Below are 23,561 nucleotides of genomic sequence, written 5' to 3' on the forward strand. Positions count from 1 at the left end.
GGCACACAACAACAACAACAACAACAATTGCCTCTTTCCACCAAGGTAATCAATTTGATTTTTGTGTATTCTATCTGGAGAGATACATGTGTATAGTCATCATTTATGTTATTGAAAAAAGATATTTCCAATGAAATGGTCAATACCAGTCCATTTCAGCTCACTAATGCCTAGGATATCAATTTTTATGGATTCCATTGTGTATTTGGCAACTTGCAATTTTCCTAGAATAATACTTTGTGTATTCCATGTTCTGATTATTAATCAATGTTTGTAGCTTTTTCTTCCCATTTTGAGTTATGCCCCATCAGCAAATCATGGTCCTGAGAGGTCCATCTATGACATTAAGGTTGACTCTACTTTCCAAAGCCAATTCTTCTCCACAGTGACTGTGTATTCCTTCAATCTTTTGATTGCCTTCCAACCTGAGGGGCTCATCTTCCAGCACTATATCAGACAATGTTTCACTGCTATTAATAAAGTTTTCCATTAAATGTCATACCATGTTTCACTGTGGTTCATGAGGTTCTCAGTGGCCAATTTTCTGAGAAGTAAAAACCCGCATCCTTCTTCCCAGTCTATCTTTAGACTGAAAACTTCACTGAAACCTGTCCACCATGAGTGACACTGCTAATATTTGAAATACCAGCTTCATACCCTCTACCCTTATAGTAATATGCAAGCCACCACAGGATGGCAAATTGGCAGATGAGTATATATGTAGGGGAGGATCTATAGGAACTCTCAGCTCTATCTTATATATGCTCAAATCTAAACCTGTTCTAAAAATAAAGTCATTTAATTAAACACACACACACATGCAGAACTTGGTGTGTTGGTGGTATTTGGGTAAATCAGGATTCATATGCAGTGATGAGATCATTGCTGCTATGAGATGCCAGAAATGAACTGATAGTTAAAGTAACTTGTTTTGGTGGGCAGATGTAATGCAATGCTTCCTAAGACTCTCTGGATGAATTTGTGATAATGATGGAAGCAGTGATACAAGTCGTGGGTTTCCTATCACACATGGGCTTATGATTGAACCAATTGTAAGTAAATATTAAAGGATTACATGACTTGTAAGAGCATTGTTCTACCTGCAGTTTCTCAAATGGCAGGTAGATGCCCCTTCACCAATAAGAAGTGTAGCTTAAGCACACTGAGTTTAGATGTTGGTGCATTCACCTTGCAGTGTAAATAAAAATTGCCCCAAAGGAATATTCAGGAGACCCTTCTCTTCCTGCCTTTATATCTTTTCTGCTCTATTCAGTGAACCCTCCATCCTCTGATGCGGACCCTCAGTTCCATCTAAGAGGTGTGCTAGAAACCCTCTGAACTCACTTTTAGCCTCCTTCTGAGTTGTCTACCATGGGTCATTTAACTATTGCAATGTGGATGTCTCTCACAGGCCTGTGGATCTTTTAGCTACACCTCTATTTCTTTATATTGTCTTATAAAAGACATTCTCTTCACCAGGGAGGTGTAAAGGAAGAAAAGAAGAAATGAAGATAAAAGGAAACCCAATTTTGCTGCCAAACTAAACCAAACTCACTGCTGTCTAGTCAGATCCAGCTCATAGTGATTCCTCCTTGGGTTTCCAAGGTGGTATCACTATGGAAGTAGATTGCCCAACCTTTCTTCTGAGGAGTGGCTAGTGGGTTTGAACTGCTAGCCTTCTGGTTAGTGGTCAAATGTCTTAGGCACTACGCCACCAGAGCTCCCTATTTTGTCACAGTAGCTATTATTATTATCACCACTGTTACTACTAATTCCTAGAACTGACTGCTGCTCAATTGCTTTCCATCCTTGATCCAGGTTTTGGGTATCTCAACAATAAACCCTTCTTGTCCTTGAAGTAACCTTAATGATCCTCTAGGCCAGGACACAAGCTGATCCCCAAACCCCTTGATCCTCTTCATATAAATGGGGCAGGGGCTGCTTATGGTGAAGGAGAAGAGAAACAACCACCATTTGGTGCAGCTGTATCCACAAAAGCCAGAGAAAAGTAGAATCTGACAGCCATCATCCCCAGTGACTTACCATTTAATGAGAAATACCTGCAGGAGAAGGCAGTGCTGACTCGTCTCTGCTGGGAAAGACCTGGCTGAATGGCATGAGGTATAATTATTAGAAACATGTTCAGAACTGACTCAGCAGCTCTGATTGCTGTCACATCTTCATGGCCATCATCCCCTGCTCCTGCCCTTTCTGTTCCATCCACAGGCTGAAGGTTAGCTCCTCAGATTATGCAGTTGCCTGGCTCAGGAAATGGGGGCCAGCCTGCCCTTGTAGCATTCCATTTAGACACACCAACTTTGCCCCTCACAGGAGATCAGCACTTCTACTTTCTTTCCTGAAGGCCAAAATAAACAGACACCATAATACCAGCCCATAGGACAGGAAGACAGAATCAGAGCCCTTTTTATCTAATTCCTCGATATTAAAATTTCAAATCCAGAGGACTGGATGCCTTTGTTCATAAAAGGTCACAAGAAGAGCAGGCTGACTCCAATCAGCATTCTTAAGCAGTTCTGGGGGTCAGGTCATTGCAGAAGGGACAGCCTTTGGAACAGTAACACCACAGGATGACAAGAAACACAGAAGGGGCAAAGAGGACACATTGCTCAAAATTCATTCTCTAATTGCAAAGTCCACATATGCTCCACATATTGGGCTGCTAACTGCTCTCTCTCCTGGGGCCTCAGCTTTCTCATTCTGCAACGTGAGAGTATAGAACAGACCAAAACCACCATTCCCAATTGTGACTTCACTTTGGAATTACCTGGGAAGTTTTTATTTCTGACTTAATGAATACAGTTCCCTGGTCCCAATGCTAGGTTGTTTACTAAGTCGGGACCTCTAGGGAAGGAAGGACAGGAACTTTCATGAGTTTCTTCATGAATTTCCTGGTGATGCAGGAATGCAGCCAGCTGAGTATTCAGCAAGACCATGTTTGGGAATCACTGAACTAAATGGATTTTAATAATCTTTTCCCATACAATTGTTCTAAAATATTCAATTATATTTTACCAACATAAAATATAGGGACTTTCCAGAAAACTCAGAAAGGTAGAGAAATTAGGATTTAAAATTATAATAATTCTACCACCCTAACACTTCTGATGCTATCATTTGTCCCTAAAGGAAGGTTCTGGGATTTTTCATTTTGTTTGCATAATTATAATCACACTACAAATGCAAATATGAGTCTTGCTTTTTTCACTTATCATTTTCTTATAAGCATTTTCCCATGTTTTTATGTAATTTTCAGAGCTAACATTTTTGAAGGAAAGTTACGTAGTTATTTTGTCACTCCCTTTCATTGGGCACTTTTAACTAAATGAATCCAGTAACCTGCTTTGTTGTAGTCTCTTACCTAAGTTGTTGTTGTTGTTGTTATGTGCCCTCGAATCAGATGGACTCATAGTAACCCCTCTTTGGGTTTCTGAGGCAATATCACTACAGAAGTAGATTGCCCCATCTTCCTTCCGAGGAGTGGCTGGTGGGTTTGAACCGCCAGCCTTCTGGTTAGCAGTCAAGTGCCTTAGGTGAGCAAATAAGGCCAGGCAGCCATTCTCGTTACCTGGTTTACAGGAACCCTGATAACACACTCCCTGCACACAAACTGATCTACTTTGCCCTTTGTACTAGATGAGGAACAATTAGTTGCAAGACACTGCTATGGAAAGCCAGCACCCACTCTTCATTGCTCTTTGACTCCTTTGCCTGAGAACCCTGTATCACTGCTGCTGATAGGACAGATTAATGGAGAAACTGATGAATCTGGCCTAGAAAACATCTCCTGATCATTCCCAGTCAGTTTTCATTTGCTACAGTTTGTTTGGACATTTTAAGGGCTGCAATCAGGGTCAAAATTAATTGGTGAAATCTCAGGTCTGGGAAGCTCATTCATCAACACAATCATGAGCCTCTCAGGCTAAGTAACATGCAGAACACTCAAGGCCAGGGGCTGGGCAGAGAGGCTGCCTGAAGACTGTGGATCAGGAACTTCATTGCTCTCATTAACATTTTCTCACAGATGGAAAATGCCAGGGAATCCAGTAAAACCATGTATTTTCCAAGGGGAAGCTAGGCTCACAGTGGGGAAGGGACTTGCAGGGTCTCATGGTGAGTGTGTGGCAGAGTCTGTTGGCCTGCAGAAGGCTGCCTGCCCTTGATCTCATATTCCTCTACACCAAACTGAAGTGCTAATATAGACATATGACTGCTTCTCCTCCTTTTATTGATAATATAGAGGAATCTTATGTTCCAAGAGGCAGGAATGGCCTCACTCCTCCTGTGTATTCCCCAACAACCACTTTGCCCCCAAGCCCATATAAATCTAATATCCTTATGTTTATCTTTCCTTTTTCTTTCTTACTTTCCTCCCTTTCTCCCATTTTCCCTCTCTTCCTTCCCTGCTTCCACATTTTCTGAATATTAACCACATGATAGGTACTCTGCCAGACACAGAAAATTCAATAGGTTCACCAACTAGTGGCAGAGACAGGAAAGCCAATGAATAGTCCCTCACATGTGTGATAAATGTCATAATACATTGTGAGAGCACAAGCCAGCCTTGCCAGGTAGGGCTTCCAAGCGAAGGGGAACTCTAAACCCAAACCTGAAAGCTGAGTAGGAATAAGCCTAGTGAACCTTGACAAGGGAGGGAGATTATTCTATCCCAGCAGAGAGAATATCAGGCGCAAAATCTGTGGGTAAGAAAGCACATGACCTTCTTGAAGGCTGCAAGTTATTCCATATTTAGGGACTAAAGAATGCACAAGAGAGTGTACTTGAGGGATGGTTGTGAGGATCACAGCAAGAAGAGGTAGATTATTTGAAACACTACAGGTCCTCAATGGCTTTAGCCATAGTGAATGACTAAAATTTATCTCAAACAATGACTCCTTCTACACATAATATCTGTCCTTTTGTGAATGACTTATTTCACTCAGTATAATATTTTCAAGGTTGATCCACACTGAGGCAATATCACTACAGAAGTAGATTGCCCCATCTTCCTTCCGAGGAGTGGCTGGTGGGTTTGAACCGCCAGCCTTCTGGTTAGCAGTCAAGTGCCTTAGGTGAGCAAATAAGGCCAGGCAGCCATTCTCCTTACCTGGTTTACAGGAACCCTGATAACACACTCCCTGCACACAAACTGATCTACTTTGCCCTTTGTACTAGATGAGGGACACTATCTCACTGAGCTTCTATTAAGTGTAATGGAAATATTTGGAAATGGGTAGTGGTGATGGTTGTACAACATGATGAACATAATTACTGTCACTGAACTGTACATGTAAACTATGCTGAAATAGAAAATGTTTTGTTTTATATATATATAAAAAAGAAAAATCCAAACTTATTGCCATTGAGTTGATTCTAACTCATGACAACTCCATATTTTACAGATTAGAACTGTTGCATAGTGTTTTCTTGGCTGTATCCTTTACAGAAGAAGATCAGCAGGTCTTTATTCTGCAGTACTGCTGAGTGGGTTCAAATCATCTACTTTTTAGTTGGTAGTCAAATATAAACTGTTTGCATTGTCCAGGGACTTCTATGTATAGATACATAAGTGTGTGTGTGTATGTGTGTGTGTGTGTGTGTGTTAACCATAATACAATATATGTGTAGTGATATACATATCAAAACAAATAAACTAATTTATCTTAAGAGCAACGGACAGGGCTATAGTCAGGGTCCACTTGGAATGATTCTGTGGCTGCATAGTAGAAAATGGAATGGGGAGATGGAAATTCAAGTGAGAATGAATATGGCCTGAACAGAGGCTGGACTGGGGGAAAGATTAAGAAGTCTGGGAATAATCTGATGGAGCATCACCTGCCACAGGACTTCAGAGTGCTAAGGCGGTGCCCATTTACTGGTTCTAGGCTTCCATCAAAGTTTCCTCACAGCTAACAATAAAACTAAACAGCTCAATACAACTAAAAAGTGGGCAGAGGTCAAGAACAGACACTTCACCAAAGAAGATACTCAGGAGGCTAATAATAAAGAAATGCTTGCCATCATTGGCCACTGGAGAAATTAAAATTAAAACAACAGTAAGATATCATCTTACTCAAGCATTAATAGCAAAATTCAATAAGACAGAAAACAACAAATGCTGATGAGGGTGTGGAAAGCCTGAAACATTCATACACTGCCAATGAGATTGTAAAATGGTACAATTATTGTGGAAAGCAGTGTAGCACTTCCTTGAGAAGTTTGAAATAGAATACAATATGATCTAGCAATTCCACTACCAGATATATATCCTAGAGAAATAAGAGCCATGGCACAAACAGATATACGCAGACTTATGTTCATCTCCCACCACTTGTCTGTCAGTTTGTTGTACTGTGGTGGCTTCCATGTTGCAGTGATGTTGGAAGCTATGCCACTGGTGTTTCAAATACCAGCAAGGTCACTTATGGTAGATCAGTTTTCAGTGGAGCTTCCAGACTAAGATGGACTGGGAAGAAGGATGGGGCCATGTTTTGGTTACCTCTAGTGCCACTCTAACAGACATACTACAAATGGGTGACTTTAACAAACAAGAGTTTATTTTCTTACAGTTTTTCAGGCTAGAAGTCTGAGTTCATTGTGTCAAGCTCTAGGGACTGGGTAAAAGACTCTTGACCTTGGACTTCAGCTCTACCTCTTCCCTTGGCCTACTGGAGCTAGAGGTGTCTCTTCACTCAGGCAGCTGCTGGCTGCTGAGGGTATCAAGCCCAAGGTCAATAAATAAAATGGCACAGTCCCAATATTACCAAACAACATGGCAGGCCACTAGTCCATGTTCAGAGACAGTCCCAAGATTGGCAGGAAATATGGCAGACTGTTAAATGAAGACTCAGCTACATGCAGGGTCCATCCATGCCATAAAGCTGCAGACATTCCCAAAGCTTCTGATATACTGGAAGCAGACCACATCCCTAAAGCAGCTACTCAGCTGTTCGCAGCAGATTCCACCATGGAGTTGATTGTCATCATGGGAAATAACTACAACTAGCTTAGCTGTCCAGCTACTCAAAACCAGGCCCAGCCAAGTTGACACATAACCTTAACTACCACAGGCCATCCAATTTTGAAAAAAGTTGGTCACTTAAAACCTTATAAATAATAGTGAAATATTGTCTGATATAGTGCTGGAAGATGAGCATCGCAGACTGGAAGGCACTCAAAATACAACTAGGGATGGCCTCCCTCTTCAAAGTCGACCTTAATGACATGGATGCAGTAAAGCTTGTGGGACCTTCCTTTGCTGATGGGGCACAACTCAAAATGAGAAGAAATAGCTACAACAATCATTAATGACTGCAATGTGAAATGCACAAAGTATGAATCTAGGAAAATTGGAAGTTGTGGAAAATGAAATGAAACATATAAAGATCTATGTCCTAGGCATTAGTAATCTGAAATTGACTGGTACTAGACATTTTGAATTGGACAATCATGTGTTCTACTATGCTGGGAATGACAAATTGAAGAGAAATGGCATCATATTCATCATCAGAATGAACATTTCAAGAACTATCCTCCAGTAAAATGCTGTCAGTGATAGGATAATATCCATAAACCTACAAGGAAAACCAGTTAATATTATAACTATTTAAATATACACACCAACCACTTAAGCCAAAGATGAAGAAATTGAAGATTTTTTATCAAAGCTTCTGCAGTTTGAAATTGATCACATATGCAATCAAGATGTATTGATAATTACTGGTGATGGAATGCAAAAGTTGGAAACAAAGAAGAATCATCAGTAGTTGGGAAGAAAAAAAATGGCTTTGGTGATAGAAATGACAACTGGAAACTAAATGATAGAATTTGCAAGATCAATAACCTATTCATTGCAAATAACTGTTATCAACAACATAAATGGTGACTATACATGTGGATCTGGCCAGATCAGGAATCAAATAAACTATATCTGTGAAAAGAAGTGGAGAAGTTTAATATTATCAATCAGAACAAGATAGGATCTCACTGCCCAAAAGACCATCAATTGCTCTTAGGCAAGTTCAAGACGAAGCTGAAGAAAATTAAAACAACTTCATGAGAGCCAAAATATAACCTTGATTATATCCCACCTGGATTTAGAGACCATCTGAACAATAGAACTGATGCATTGAACACCAATGATCAGATAACAGACGAGTTGTGGGGTGACATCAACATCATACCTGAAGAAAGCAACAGATTATTAAAAAGACAGGAAAGGAAGAAAAGACAAAAATAGATGTCAGAAGAGAATCTGAAACTTGCTCTTGAATGGAGAGTAGCTCAAGTGAATGGAAGAAATGATAAAATATATAAAAGCTGAACAAAAGGTTTCAAAGGTCAGTTCATGGAGACAAAGCAAAGAATTATAATGAAGTGTGCAAAGAACTGGAATTAAAAATCCAAAAGGAAAGAACCAAACCAAAAAATTCAGCAATTCTCAAACAGAAAGAACTGAAGAAGAAAAAATAATAAAGCTTCAAGTTGCAATATTCAAAGATTCTCTGGGCAAAATATTGAACAATACAGGAAGCACCAAAAGAAGATGGAAGGAATACACAAAGTCACTGTACCAAAAACAACTGGTCAACATTCAGTTATTTCAGGAGGTAACATATGATCAAGAACCAATGTATCAAAGGAAGAAATACAAGCTGCAATGAAGGCATTTAAAAAAAAAAAAAAAAACAAGGCTCCAGGAATTGCCATGGAGACATTTCAAGAAATGAGTGCATTGTTGAAGCACTTACTCATTTGTGCCAGGAAATTTGGAAGACAACTACCCAGCCAACCAACTGGAAGAGATCCATATTTGTGCCCATTCCAAAGAAAGGTGATCCAACAGAATGTGGAAATTTTCTAACAATATTAATAATATCACACACAAGTAAAATTTTGCTGAACACAATTCAAAAATGGCTATAGCAGTATATTAACAGGGAACTTTCAGAAATGCAAGCTAGATTAACAGAGGACGTGGAATGAGCCAGTATCAGATGGCTCTTAGCTGAAAGCAAAGAGTACCACAAAGATATTTACCTTTGTTTTATTGACTATGTGAAGACATTTGGCTGTGTGAATCATAACAAATTACAGATCACATTGCAAAGAATGGGAATTCCAAAACACTTCATTGCTTTCATGAGGAGCCTGTAAATAGACCAAGAGACAGTTGTTTGAACAAGAACAAGGGGATACTGCATGGTTTAAAATCAGGAAAAGAGTGTGTCAGGGTTGTATCATTTTACCATACTTATTCAATATGTATACTGAGCAAATAATCTGCGAAGCTGTACTATATGAAGAAGAACATGGCATCAGGATTGGAAAAAGACTTATTAACAACCTATGATATGCAGACAACACAACCTTCCTTGTTGAAAACAAAGATGATTTGAAGCTCTTACTGATGAAGATCAAAGACCATAGTTTTCAGTATGGAGTACATCTGAACACAATGAAAAAAAATTCTCACAACTGGGTTGATATACAACATCACAATAAATGGAGAAAAGATTGAAGTGGTCAAAGATTTCATTTCACTTGGATCCATAATCAAAGTCCATGGAAGCAGCAATCAAGAAATTAGATGTTATATTACACTGGGCAAATCTCCCACAAAAGACTTCTTTAAAGTGTTGAAGAGTAAGATGTCACTTTGAAGACCAACATCCCATGATATTTTCAATCACTTCATATGCATGTAAAATCTAGACAATGAATAAGGAAGACCAAAGAAGAATTGATGGCTTTGAATTGTAGTGTTGGCAAAGCATACTGAAAATAACATGAGCTGCCAGAAGAACAAAAAAATCTCTCCTGGAAATAGGGCGGCCAGAATACACCTTAAAAGAGAGACTGCCTAGACTTCGTATCACCTACTTTGGTCATGTTATGAGACGGTACCAGTCTCTGGAGAAGAATGTCATGCTTTTTAAAGTGAAGGGTCAGAGAAAAAGGGGAAGACCCTTAATGAGATGGATTGACAGAGTGGCTGCAACAATACACCCAGGCATAGCAAGGATTGTGAGGATGGTACAGGACCAGGTAGTGTTTCCTTATGTTGTACATAGGGTCACTATGAGTGAGAATCAACTTGAAGGAACTCTGTCAGTTTGTAGTACTGTGGTGGCTTTGCGTGTTCCTGTGAGGCTGGAGGCTATGCCACTGGCATTTCAAATACCAGCAGGGTTGCCCATGGTGGACAGATTTCAGCAGAGCTTCTGGACTAGACAGACTTGGAAGAAGGAAGAGGCCATCCACTTCTGAAAGAATCAGCCAGGGAAAACCTTATGAATAGCAGTGAAACACTGTCTGATATATTACTGGACAATTTTTATGAATAGCCCTGAAACATTTTCCAACATAGTGCCAGAAGATGAGCCCATCAGGTCAGAAGGCACTCAGAATACCACTAGGAAAGAGCTGCCTCATCAGAGTAGAGAACAGACTTTAAGAAATATTTCAAGAAGTAGTTCAGATCAGACTTTAATGATATGGATAAAGTAGAGCTTTCGGGACCTCCATTTGCTGATGTGGCATGACTCAAAATGAGAAGAAACAGCCACAAACATCCATTAATAATAGAAACATAGAATGTACAAAGTATGAATATAGGAAATGTGGAAGTTGTCAAAAAAGAAATGGAACACATAAACATTGATATCGCCTAGGCATTAGTGAGCTGAAATGGACCAGTTTTGGCCATTAAATCTCAAAACCATATTAACTAATATGTTGGGAATGACAAGTTGAAGAGAAATGGCATTGCATTTGTCATCACAAAGAATGTGTCAAGACCTATCCTGAAGTACAGTGCTGTCAGTGATAGGATAATATCCATACACCTACAAGGAAGACTAGTTAATACTATTATTATTCAAATGTATGCATCGATCATCAAAGCCAAATATAAGAAAATTGAAGATTTTTACCAACTTCTGCAGTCAGAAATTGACCTAACATGGAATCAAGATGTGCTGATTATCACTGGTGATTGGAATGCAAAAGTTGGAAATAAAGAAGAATCATCAGTAGTTGGAAAATTTGGCCTTGGTGATAGGAATAACACTGGAGAGCATGTGATAGAATTTTGCAAGTTCAATGACTTATTCATTGAAAATACCTTTATTCAACAACACAAATGGTGGCTATACTTGTGGACTTCATCAGACAGCATACACAGGAATCAGATTGACTACATATGTGGCAAGAGGAGGTGGAAAAGCTCAATATCTTCATCCAAAACAAGGCCAGGAGCTGATTGTGGAACAGACCATCTACTACTCATATGCAAGTTCAAATTGAAGTAAAAGACAATTAAAACAAGACCATGAGTGCCAAAATATGACCTCGAATATATTGGTCCTGAATTTAGAGACCATCTAAAGAATAGATTTGATGTATTGAACATCAAAGACTGAAAACCAGAAGAATTGTGGGATGACATCAAGAACATCATCCATGAAGAAAGCAAGAGGTCATTAAAAAGATGAGGAAGAAAGAAAAGACCAAAATAGATGTCAGAAAAGACTCAGAAACTTGCCCTTGAGTGGAGAGTAGCTAAAGAAAATGGAAAAAAAAAAAAAAATGACAAAAGAGCTGAACAGATTTCAAAGACTAGCTCAAGAAGACAAAATCAATTATTTTAATGAAATGTGCAAAGATATGGAGTTAGAAAACCAAAAGGGAAGAACATGCTCAGCATTTCTCAAGCTGAAAAACTGAGGAAAAAATTTAAGCCTCAAGTTGCAATATTGAAAGATTCTATGGGCAAAATATTGAATGATGCAGGAAACATCAAAAGAAGATTGAAGGAATACACAGAGTTACTGTACCAAAAAGAATTGGTCAATATTCATCCATTTCAGGAGGTGGCATATGATCAAGAACCAATGGTACTGAAGGAAGAAGTTGAAGCTGCACTGAAGGAATTGGTGAAAAACAAGGCTCTATGAATTGAAAGAATACCCACTGAGATATTTCAACAAACAGATGCTGCACTGGAGGCACTCACTCAGCTATGCCAAAAGATTTGGAAAACAGCTACGTGGCCAACTGACTGGAAGAGATCCATATTTATACCAATTTCAAAGAAAAGTGATCACACAGAATGTGGAAATTATTGAACATCATTAATATCACATGCATGTAAAATCTTATTGAAAATAATTCAAAAACAGTTGCAGTAGTATATTGACTGAACTTCCAGAAATGCAAACTGGATTCAGAAGAGGATGTGGAAGAAGGGATATCATTGCTGATGTCAGATGGATCTTGGCTCAAAGCAAAAGATACCAGAAGGATGTTTCCTTATGTTTTATTGACCATGCAAAAGCATTTGAGTGTGTAGATCATAAAAAATTACTGATAACTTTGAGAAGAATGGAAATTCCAGAACACTATGTAAGGTTCACGAGGAACCTGTACATAGACCAGGAGGCTGTTGTTTGAACAGAACAAGGCAACACTGCATGGTTTAAAATCAAGAAGGGAGTGTGCCAGTGTTGTATCCCTTCAGCATACTTATTCAATCTGTATGCTGAAAAAATAATCCCAGAAACTGGGCTATATGAAGAAGAATGTGGCATCAGGATTCAATTAAGACTTATTAACAATACAAAGATGACACAACTTTGCCTTCTGAAAGTTAGGATGACTTGAAGCATTTACTGATGAAGATTGAAGACTACAGTGTGGATTATACCTCAATATAAAGAAAACAAAAATCCTTACAACTGGGCCAATAAGCAGCAGCATGATAAATAGAGAAAAGAGTGAAGTTGTCAAATACTTCCTATTACTTGGTTCTACAATCAACACCAATGGAAGCAGCAGGCAAGATATCAGATGATGTATAGCACTGGGCAAATCTGCTGCAAAAGATCCCTTTCAAGTGCTGAAAAGCAAAAGTATCTCCTTGAAGACTAGGGTGTGCCTGACACAAGCCATGATATTTTCAATCACCTCATATGCATGTGAGACCTGGACAACGAATAAGGAAGACTGAAGATGAGTTGATGCTTTTGAGTTGTGGTGTTGGCAAAGAATGTTGAAAGTAAGTTGGAATCTGTAACTAACAAATCTGTCTTGGAAGAAGTACAGTTGGAATGCTCCTTGGAAGTGAGAATGGCCAGTCTTCATCTTACCTACTTTGGTCATGTTGTAAGAAGGGACCATTCCCTGGAAAAGGATATCATGGTTGGTAAAGTGCAGGGTCAACAAAAAAGGGGAAGTCCCTCAACAAAATGGATTGACAGTGGCTACAACGATGGGTTCAGGTATAGCAAGGATCATGGTGCTGGCACAGGACCAGGCAGTGTTTCGTTCTGCTGCACATAGGGTCTCTATGAGTAGGAGTTGAGTCGATGGCACCTAACAACACAACAACAAGATCAATTGGCATAACATAGTCTACAAAGACAGTGTTTTACATCTTACTTTTTGAGTCTTCCTACATCCTACTCTGTAAGACCAGAGTCTTAAAAGTCTGTGACTGGCCATGTTAGGTATAACTACTGATCTCTACCCATCTGGAGGAAAGAAGAGTGAAGAATATCACAGACGTAGGAAACAATTAGTCCAAAAGACAAAAGGAGCACATGAACCCCAGCCTCCACAACCTTAATACCAGAAAAAGAAGATGATGCCTAGCTATTACTGCTGACTGCTCTGAAAGAGATCACACTTTGTTCCTAGACAAAGTGATGGAAAATGTGGAACAAAACTCAGAGTCATTAGAAAGTCCATTATTTTTGGTCTGATGAACAATGGTGGAACACCAGAAACTATAGCCCTTAAACACCCTTCAAGCTAGGAACTGAATTTAACACCCATGACTCAAATGTCAGCCAAATGATGTTGTTGTTAAGTACCATCAGGTCAGCTCAGACTCATAGTGACCCTAAGTACAACAGAAGAAAACATTGCCCAGTTGTGCACCATCTTCACAGTTCTTGCTGTGCTTGAGCCCTTTGTTGCAGCCACTGTGTCAATCCATCTGCTTGAGGGTTTTCCTCTTTTTTTGTTGACTGTCTACTTTACCATTCTCCAGGAACCAGTCCCTACTCACAATATGACCAAAGTATGACATGAGACAAAGTCTGACCATTCTCCTTCCTGAGAAGCATTCTAGCAGTACTTCCTCCAAAACAGATTTGTTCATTCTTCTAGTGGTCCAAAGTATTTTCAATATTCTTTGCCAACACCACATTTGAAATGCATCCATTCTTCTTTGGTCTTCCTTATTCATTATTCAGCTTTCACATGTGTATGAGACTATTAAAATACCTTGCCTTGGGTCAGGCACAGCTTAGCCTTCAGTGACATCTTTGCACTTTAACAATTGAAAGATGTCTTTTACAACAGATTTGCCCAATGGAAAACTTTCTTTGATTTCTTGATTGTTGCTCCCATGGGTGTTGATTGTGGATCCAAGTAAAATGAAATCATTGACCACTACAATTTTTTCACCATTTATTGTGATGTTGCTTATTGGTCCACTTGTAAGAATTTTTGTTTCCTTTATGTTGAGCCTTCCACACTGAAGTCCTTAGGTTTTTTTTTTTTTTTTTTTTTTTTTTAAATCATCATCAGTAAGTGCTTCAGGTCATCTTCACTTTCAGCAAGCAAGGTTGTGTTGTTTGCATATTGTAGGTTGTCAACGAGTCTTCTTCCAGTCCTGATGTCATATTCTTCTTCATATAGTCTAACTTCTAAGATTATTTGCTTAGCATATAGATTGAATAAGTAAGGTGAAAGACACAAGCCTGATGCACACCTTTTTTGAGTTTTTTCATTATCCCCTTGTTTTGTTAGAAGTTCTGCCTCTTGACAGCCAAATGATAGACAGGCCTATAATGTGAACAACAATATCAGGAGGTTATGTGTTCATTCGAACAATCAATCATATGAGATCAAGAAGAGAGTGTTTGTCTAGGGATAGAAGTAGGAAGGTGGGAGGAGATGGGAAGGAGGGATGAAGGGAAGGTTTGAGTGCAGGAAGGAAAGGGGATCCATCTCACAGTGTTGAGATGTCACAAAGCAGAATGTTCATGGGTTGTCAAATGGAAACCCACTTTGCTCTGTAAATCTTCACCCAATTAAACTTTCACAATTAAAAAATAAAAAAACCACACAGCTAAGAGTGCTAAACCATAGCTGTCTCCAGTCCCCCAATCTGTCCACTGATTTCTTGGAACAACCAAACTGGCTTCAATAATGCAGACACCTCCCAGCTCCTGGACCCCTACTGCCAATCATTTCATCCTTGGAGAGTGCAGTTCCTTGGCCACTGCTAAAATAAAACATATGCCTCTCTGATAAGAATTCATTGAATTTTTGTCTTTGTAAATTTATCATTAGAGACCCATAAAAGGAGATAGAATGGTCTTTTATTCCCCCTTCATTATCCAAATAAAACAGACTTTTGTGAAATACAGTCCTTTGAGGAGATGGCCAGTTTTTCACTCACATAATAATCTCCTGATACAAAAAGACTTTTGGACTTATTAATATTTATACATTGCATTTTATTGTTATGTATTTTTATTCTCTTGACCCAGAGATGCTGTCTTGTCTCATAAGTGTGAGACGAGAAAAAAAGGGACCTTTAGGAACTGCAAATAGTGTGTTCCCAAACTGAGGTAAGGAGGGGAACTTGTCCCTCAGTAGGAAGGGTCTCTTGGACCACCAATGGAGCTTGGTGAATATTACACATCTGCTTCAATGGGCAAAAACTGTGGCTCTGTGCATCTCTGAGTCCTGGAAGTGAGGGAGGTCTATTCATCTACTTTGATTGAATCCCAATGAAAACCTCTTAAAGTGCAAGTGTAGCCAGGAAGAGGGTAACATATTTAGCTGTTCACCTTGACTGATACCTCAGCTCTTTCTGTAACTCATTAGGCAGGTACCCCATCAGGCACTGAGTTGATAGAACACAGGGGTGATATCTGCTGTTGGGAAAAATAAGATAATGTCTAGAGAAAATTTGCCCAGGTGGGCACCAGTGTGGAGGTTTCTGGGCAGCTGGGGGTTAGAATCAGCACAAGCAGCACAATCCAACACCTGCAGCAATGATGGCCCAAGATGGAGAGATTGGGGACTTGTTTGTTTGGTCTACTAGCTGCATCCTGAAAGCCAGCAGCATTCTTATCTCTGGACTTTTTCTGCCCATGGCATCTAGTTTATTCAAATCCAAGTTGCATAGATAAGGAATTTTTTGTTGCTGTTGTTTTTGCCTTTTTCTTAATGAGACAAATGAGAATCTAAGCCTCTTTATAGGAGGAATCTTCTACTTGCAGGAGACTGAGTTACAATCTTTATAAAATCCTCTCCACTTGGGTTATGAGCATATCTTAGGTGATCTCAGCTATTACTACCCTCCAAAAAGCAGGGCACTGAGAATCAATTTGTCTTTTATATCTGCATTTATATTAAGGTATAAAGTCATATTTGATGCCTTTGGTGTCTGTTTTCAGTATAACCTGAAACGCTGGGAAGAGTTATGAGGCACACAACCCAGAAGTAACAGGAAGAAGGAAAGAGACATACCATCACCAAACAGCTGTATCACATTTGTTATTTAACTTAATCTTCATCATTTGTCTGCAAGATAGTCTCGTTTATCTGTTTTGTAGCTAGAAAGAATGACATTGAAAAGAGGGTAATGTCACTTGAAGTGTGGTAAGCGGAATTCCAAGTTGAATCATGATGACTCTTACCCTCATATAATTTCTTCCCTTTGAGTACGGGATATCATTCCTGTAATTAGGTTACATTACATGGCAATGGTAATGTGCAGTTGTAATAAAGGTTACTAATCAGTTGACTTGAGTTAATAAAACTGGAGATTATCAAGATGAGCTTGACTTAATTACATGAATTCCTTTAAATCTGTGTCTAGAGGTCAGAAACAGGAGATTCTACGCATTAGAGGGATTACATGCGAGGCAGATTGTCTGCTCCTGGCTTTGAATGTGGAGGGGGGAGCCACATAAGAGGAATGAAGGTAGCCTTTAGGAGTTGAGAGTCACCCATTGTGTTGGATTGGGTTCTCTAGAGAAACACAAAAACCAGCAAAGTATATATATATATATATATATTTATAGAGAGAGAAAGAGAGAGAGAGAGATTTACCTTAGATAAATGGCTCACAAGCGTGTAGAAGCCGACAAGTTCCAGCTGAAAAGTTCGTCTCTGGAGGGGGATGGGGCCCAGGGCCGTCTGGCTTTCACACGCACGGCAGAGGAGTTCAAGTCACAAAGTTCATCTCTGGAGAGAGATGGGGCCCGGAGTCGTCTGGTTCCCGCAAGCATAGCAGAGCCGGGAGAATCAAACTGACACGCAGGGTCGCCGAGAGATGGGGCCTGGAGTCGTCTGGTTCCCGCAAGCACAGCAGAGCCGGGAGAATCAAAACTGACATGCAGGGTCACCGTTCCCAACTAAGAAAGAATCCGAAAGGCTCCTCCGGGGCGCGCAGCGAGCTGCTTGCTCCAGGAAGCATATATCTGGAATGCCGTTTTTCCAGTTTGTTCCTGGGATAGTATTACAGGTAGGCCACACCCCTGGGGAAACTCCCCCTAGACTGACCGGCCGCTTAGGACGCAGTCATGTGATCCATCATGGGAACCACCACTCACAAGTGAAGTCCAGCCAAGTTGACACATCTTCAACTATCACACCCATGTTCACAGTTTGCAAGAGAAGAGGCCTCAGTACTGCAACCGAAGGAAGTGAATTCTGCCAACAAATACACGTGAATGGAAGAGGTCCTGGAGCTTCCAAATGGAAAGCAGCTCAGGTGACACCTTGCTTTCAGCTTGTGAAACCCTGAGCAAAGAACCCAGCTCAGCTGTTCCTAGACTCCTGCCCTTCAGAAACCATGATATGAATGAATATTGTTTAAACTGCTTAGTTTTGGTACTTTGTTACATAGCAAGAGAAAATGAATATAGGAGATAACTGAGCCAGAATTTCAACTCAAGGCTCTGGATTGAAGGCCATGTTCCTTCCACTGCTGTAGTTGCCACTGCTTTCATCTCTCAGGGGACAGTGGGCAAGAAGGCTCACTGGACAATTAAATTTTACAAGTTTATACCAAGGGTCATTATGTGACTGCCTGGGCTAGGCAGTGGGCTTTACAAGAAGACTAGGACAAAAAACAGCCCTCAGGGGACTCACTGTCCAGAGTGAAAGTCAAACAAGTGGCAGATGGTGATAATAATGTAAGGGCCTAGGGCAGACATAAGGACAATGTGCTGCCAGAGTGGGAGAGAAGGCTCTAAAGGAAAGTTGGTTTTTGAACAAGTAAGCGTGGTATGCACTGGTTTACAGTAAGCAAGGTGTTGTTATTGTTATGTGCCATGGAGTCAGAACCAAATCACTGCGACCCCTCCTTGGGTTTCTGAGGCAGTATCACTATGGAAGTAGATTGCCCAACCTTCCTTCCAAAGAGTGGCTGGTGGGTTTGAACCGCCAGCCTTATGGTTAGCAGTCAAATGCCTTGGGTACCATGCTACCAGAAGTACACCCTGTTAATTATGCTTACTTACTGATGTATGGTGACCAATCTCACCTGAGTTTAACCACATCAACAGGTAGTGACAAAGCAGCTGTGAAACCCAGATAAAACTGTTCACCAGAGATTAGTGTTGTTGTTAAGTGCCATTGAATCAGTTCTGACGCATGGCAATCCTATGTACAACAGAAAGAAACAATGCCCGGTCCTGCTCCATCCTCACAATATTTGACCATCATCACAGCCATCATCACAGCCACTGTGTCAGTCCGTCTAATTGAAGGTTTACCCCATTTGCTGATCATGTATTTTACCAAGCACAATATCCTTCTCCAGAAACTCATCCATTCTGACAACACGATCAAAGTATGAAAGACAAAGTCTGGCCATTCTCACTTCTAAGGAGGATTCTGGCTGTATTTTCAAGGCAGTTTGTTTGTTCTTCTGGTAGTCCATGGTATTTTCACTATTCCTTGCCAACACCAAAATTCAAATGCATCAATTTTTCTTTGGCATCCCTAATTCATTGTCCATATTTTACATGCATATGAGGTTATTAGGAGCTCTGGTAGCATAGTGCCTAAGGCACTTGACTGCTCACCAGAAGGCTGGTGGTTCAAACCCACCAGCCACTCCTCGGAAGGAAGGTTGGGCAATCCTACTTCCGTAGTGATACTGCCTCGGAAACCCAAGGAGGGGTCGCTATGAGTCGGGGCCGACTCGACGGCAAACAACAACAACAACATGAGGTTATTAAAAATACCATGGATTGGGTCAAGTGCACCTTAATCTTCAAAGTGACACCTTTATTCTTTAATACTTTAAAGCAGTCTTTTTCTGCAGATTTCCACAGTGCAAAATGTCTTTTGATTTCTTGACTATGGCTTCTATGGGGATTGATTGTGGATCCAAATAAAATTAAATGCCTGACAACTTTAAACTTTTCTCCATTTATCATGATGTTGTTTATTGGTCCAGTTCTGAGGATTTTTGTTTTTTTTACATTGAGATGTACTCCATACTGAAGGTTGTAGTCTGATTTCTGTCAATAAGTGCTTCAAGGCATCTTCACTTTCAGTAAGCAAAGTTGTGTCATCTGCATATTGCAAGTTATTAATGAGTGTTTCTCTGATCTTGATGTCACATTCTTCTTATAGCTCAGCTTCACATATTATTTGCTCAGCATACAGACTGAATAAGTATAGTGAAGAAGTACAACTCTGATGCATGTCTTTCCTGATTTTAAACCATACAGTATACCCTTGTTCTGTTCAAATGACTGCCACAGTCTATGTACAGGTTCTTCATGAGAATAATTAAGTGTTCTGGAATTCCCATTCTTTGCTAAATAACACATAATTTGTTATGATCCACACAGTTGAATGCCTTTGCATGGTCAGTGAAACACAAGTGAAGATCTTTCCAGTATTTTTTGCTTTCAGTCAATATCCATCTGACATCAGCTATAACATACCTTGTTCCACAACCTCTTCTGATTTCAGCTTGAATTTCTGGCAATTCCCTGTCAATATACTTCTACAAAAGCTTTTGAATCATCTTCATCATTTACTTGTGTGTGATATCAATGATATTGTTCAATATTTTCCACATTCTGTTGGATCACTTTTCTTTGGAATTGGCACAAATATGGATCTCTTATAGTCAGTTGGCCAGGTATCTGTCTTCTAAATTTTCTTGGCATGAACAAGTGAATGCCTCCAGCACTTCAACCATTTGTTGGAACATTTCAATGGGTATTTTGTCAGTTCCTGGAGCCTTGTTTTTCAACAGTGCCTTCAGTGCAGCTTGGACTTCTTCCTTCAATACTGTAGATTCTTGATCATATGCTACCTCCTGAAATGGAAGTACAATGGTACAGTGACTATATGTTCCTTCCATCTTCTTTTGATGCTTCCTTCATTATTCAATATTTTGCCCAGAGAATCCTTCAACATTACAACTCAAAGCTTGAATTGTTTCCTCAGTTCTTTCAGCTTGAGAAATGCCAAGAATGTTTTTCCCTTTTGTTTTTCTAATTCCAAGTCTTGGCACATTTCATTATAATTTTTTGCTTTGTCTTCCTTAGCTGTTCTTTGAATACTTCTCTTCAGCTATTTTACCTTGTCATTCCATTCACTTTAGCTATTTTCTGTTCAAGGGCAAGGTTCAGAGTCTCTTCTAACATCCACATTGGTCTTTTCTTCCTTTCTTGTTTATATAATAACCTTTTGCTTTCTTCATGTATGATGCTCTGGATGTCATTCCACAACTTGTCTGGGCTTTGGTCATTGGGGTTCAATGTATCAAATCTATTGTTCAGATGGTCTCTAAATTCAGGTGGGATATAATCAAGGTCATATTTTGACTCTCATGGACTTATTTTAATTTTCTTCAGTTTCAACTTAAACTTGCACATGAGCAATTGATAGCCTTTTCCACAGTCAGCTCTTGTTCTTGTTCTGATTGATGATATTGAGCTTCTCCATTACCTCTTTCCACATTGTAGTCATGGAAAGATTCTTGTATATTCCATCTGGTGAAGTCCACATGTAGAGCTGCCATTTTTGTTGTTGAAAAAAGGTATTTGCGTTGAATAAGTTGTTGGTCTTGCAAAATTCTATCATGCGATCTCCAGCATCATTTCTATCACCAAGGCCATATTTTTCAACTACTAATATTTCTTCTTTGTTTCCAACTTTCATAGTCCAACCACGAGTAATTATCACTGTGTCTTGATTTCATGTTTGGTCAATTTCAGACTGCAGAACTTGGTAAAAATCTTCATTTTCTTTATCTTTGGTTTTAGTGGTTGGTATGTAAATTTGAATACCAAAACAAAACAAAACAACAACAAGAAAAAAAAAAAAAAAAACTCACTTCTGTTGAGTTGGATCTGACTCATAGCAACCCCTCTTTGGGTTTCCAAGGCAGTATCACTATGGAAGTAGATTGCCCAATCTTTCTTCTGAGGAGTGGCTGGTGGGTTTGAACTACCAGTCTTCTGCTTAACAGTCAAATGCCTTAGGCATTACACCATCAGAGCTCCCAAATTTGAATAATAGTAGTATTAACTAACTGGTCTTCCTGGGAGGTATATGGATATTTATCCTATCACTGACAGCATTGTACTTGAGGATAGATCTTGAAATGTTCATTTTGATAATGAATGTGATGCCATTCCTCCTCAATTTTTCTCCCACCATGATTTAAGGAGCTCTGGTGGCATAATGCCTAAGGCATTTGACTGCTAACCAGAAGTCTGCTGGTTCAAACCCACCAGCCACTCCTTGGAAGGCAGATTGGACAATGTAGCATAATTTAACATGATTGATTCAAAATGTCCAACTACCAGTCCTTTTCAGCTCACTAATTCCTAGGACATCTATCTTTATATGTCCCAATTCATTTTTGCTAACTTCTGATTTTGTAGATTCATACTAATTACATTTCACATTCTGATTATTAATGATGTTGCAGCTGTTTCATATCACTATGAGTTGTGCTCCATTAACAAATGAAAGTCCTGAAAGCTTTACTCCATCCACTTCATTAAGGTTGACTATACTTCAAGTTGGGTTTGACTCGACGGCACATAACAACAACAACAACAACATACTTTGAAGAGGTAGCTCCTTCCTAGTTGTATTTCGAGTGCCTTCCAACCTGAGGGGCTCATTTTCACTGCTATTCACAAAATTTTCAAGTATCATGTTAGACAATGTTTCACTGCTACTCATAAGATTATCACTGGCCATTTTTTTTTTCCAAACTGACCGCTTGTCTGTCAGTTTGTTACACCATAGTGGTTTGTGTGTTGCTGTGATGCTGGAAGCTATACCACCAGTATTTCAAATACCAGCAAGATCACCCATGCTTGAAAGTTTTCAGAGGAGCTTCCAGACTAAGACAGACTATAAAGAAGGACTTAGCTATCCACAGATTAGTAAGTAAGCACAATAAAGCCTGTGTGCTTGCTTATTGTGTAATCTGACCTTGCTGCATAGGAGCCATGGTGGACAAAGTTGGAAATGCAACAGTGCAGGCAGAAGCAGAGTCAGAACACATACATTTAATGTCTAATAAGCACTCTTATTGGTATCTGCACAGCTTTGTACACACAGAAAAGGTGGAAGATGGTGCTGGAAAAGTAGATTGGACCAGACCGAGATGGATCAGTCTTTTATGCCATGACAGTTGGGTCATTTCCTCTAAGTGATGAGAAGAACTTCTCTGTTCTACCAGCTCTGCCTGCCCAGGGATCCCATAAAGGCAATTTATGATACAACATTCTGTACTGTCTTAATATACATTAGATAGAAAATTCTAAGGCCTCAAAAGGAGCCCCTGGGTAACACAAACTGTTAAGCACTGTGTTGTTGTTAAGTGTTGTCAAGTCACCTCCAACTCATAGCGACCCTATGCACAACACTGCTTGCCTGGTCCTGCGCCAGCCTCACAATCTTTGTTATACCTGATCCCATCTCTGCAGCCACAGTATCAACACATCTCATTGAGAGCCTTCCCCTCCTTCGCTGACCCTCTACTACACCAAGCATGATATCCTTCTCTAGGGAATGGTCCCTTTTGACAACTTGACCAAAGTAGGTGAGACAAAGTCTGGTCATTCTCACTTCCAAGAAGTATTCCAGCTGCACTTCTTCCAGGACAGATTTGTTAGTTCTGGCAGTCCATGGTACTTTCAGTATTCTTCACCAACACCATGACTCAAAAATATAACTCTTCTTTTGTCTTCTTTATTCACTGTCCAGCTTTCACATGCATATGAGGTGATTAAAAACACCGTGGCTTCAGTTAGGGAACCTTAGTCTTCAAAGAGCCATCTCTGCTCTTCAGCACTTGAAAGAGGGCTTTTGCAGCAGATTTGCCCAATGCAATACATTGTCATCTCTTGACTGCTAATTCCATTGGTATTGATTGTGGAACCAAGTAAGGTGAAGTATTTGACAACTTCAACCTTTTCTCCATTTATTGTGATACTGATTAAAAATTTAGTAGTCCAGACCAA

The sequence above is a fragment of the Orycteropus afer genome, unplaced genomic scaffold (assembly GCF_000298275.1).
Source record: "Orycteropus afer afer isolate SDZICR_OR568_19922 unplaced genomic scaffold, OryAfe1.0 scaffold00056, whole genome shotgun sequence".
NCBI lineage: Eukaryota > Metazoa > Chordata > Mammalia > Tubulidentata > Orycteropodidae > Orycteropus > Orycteropus afer.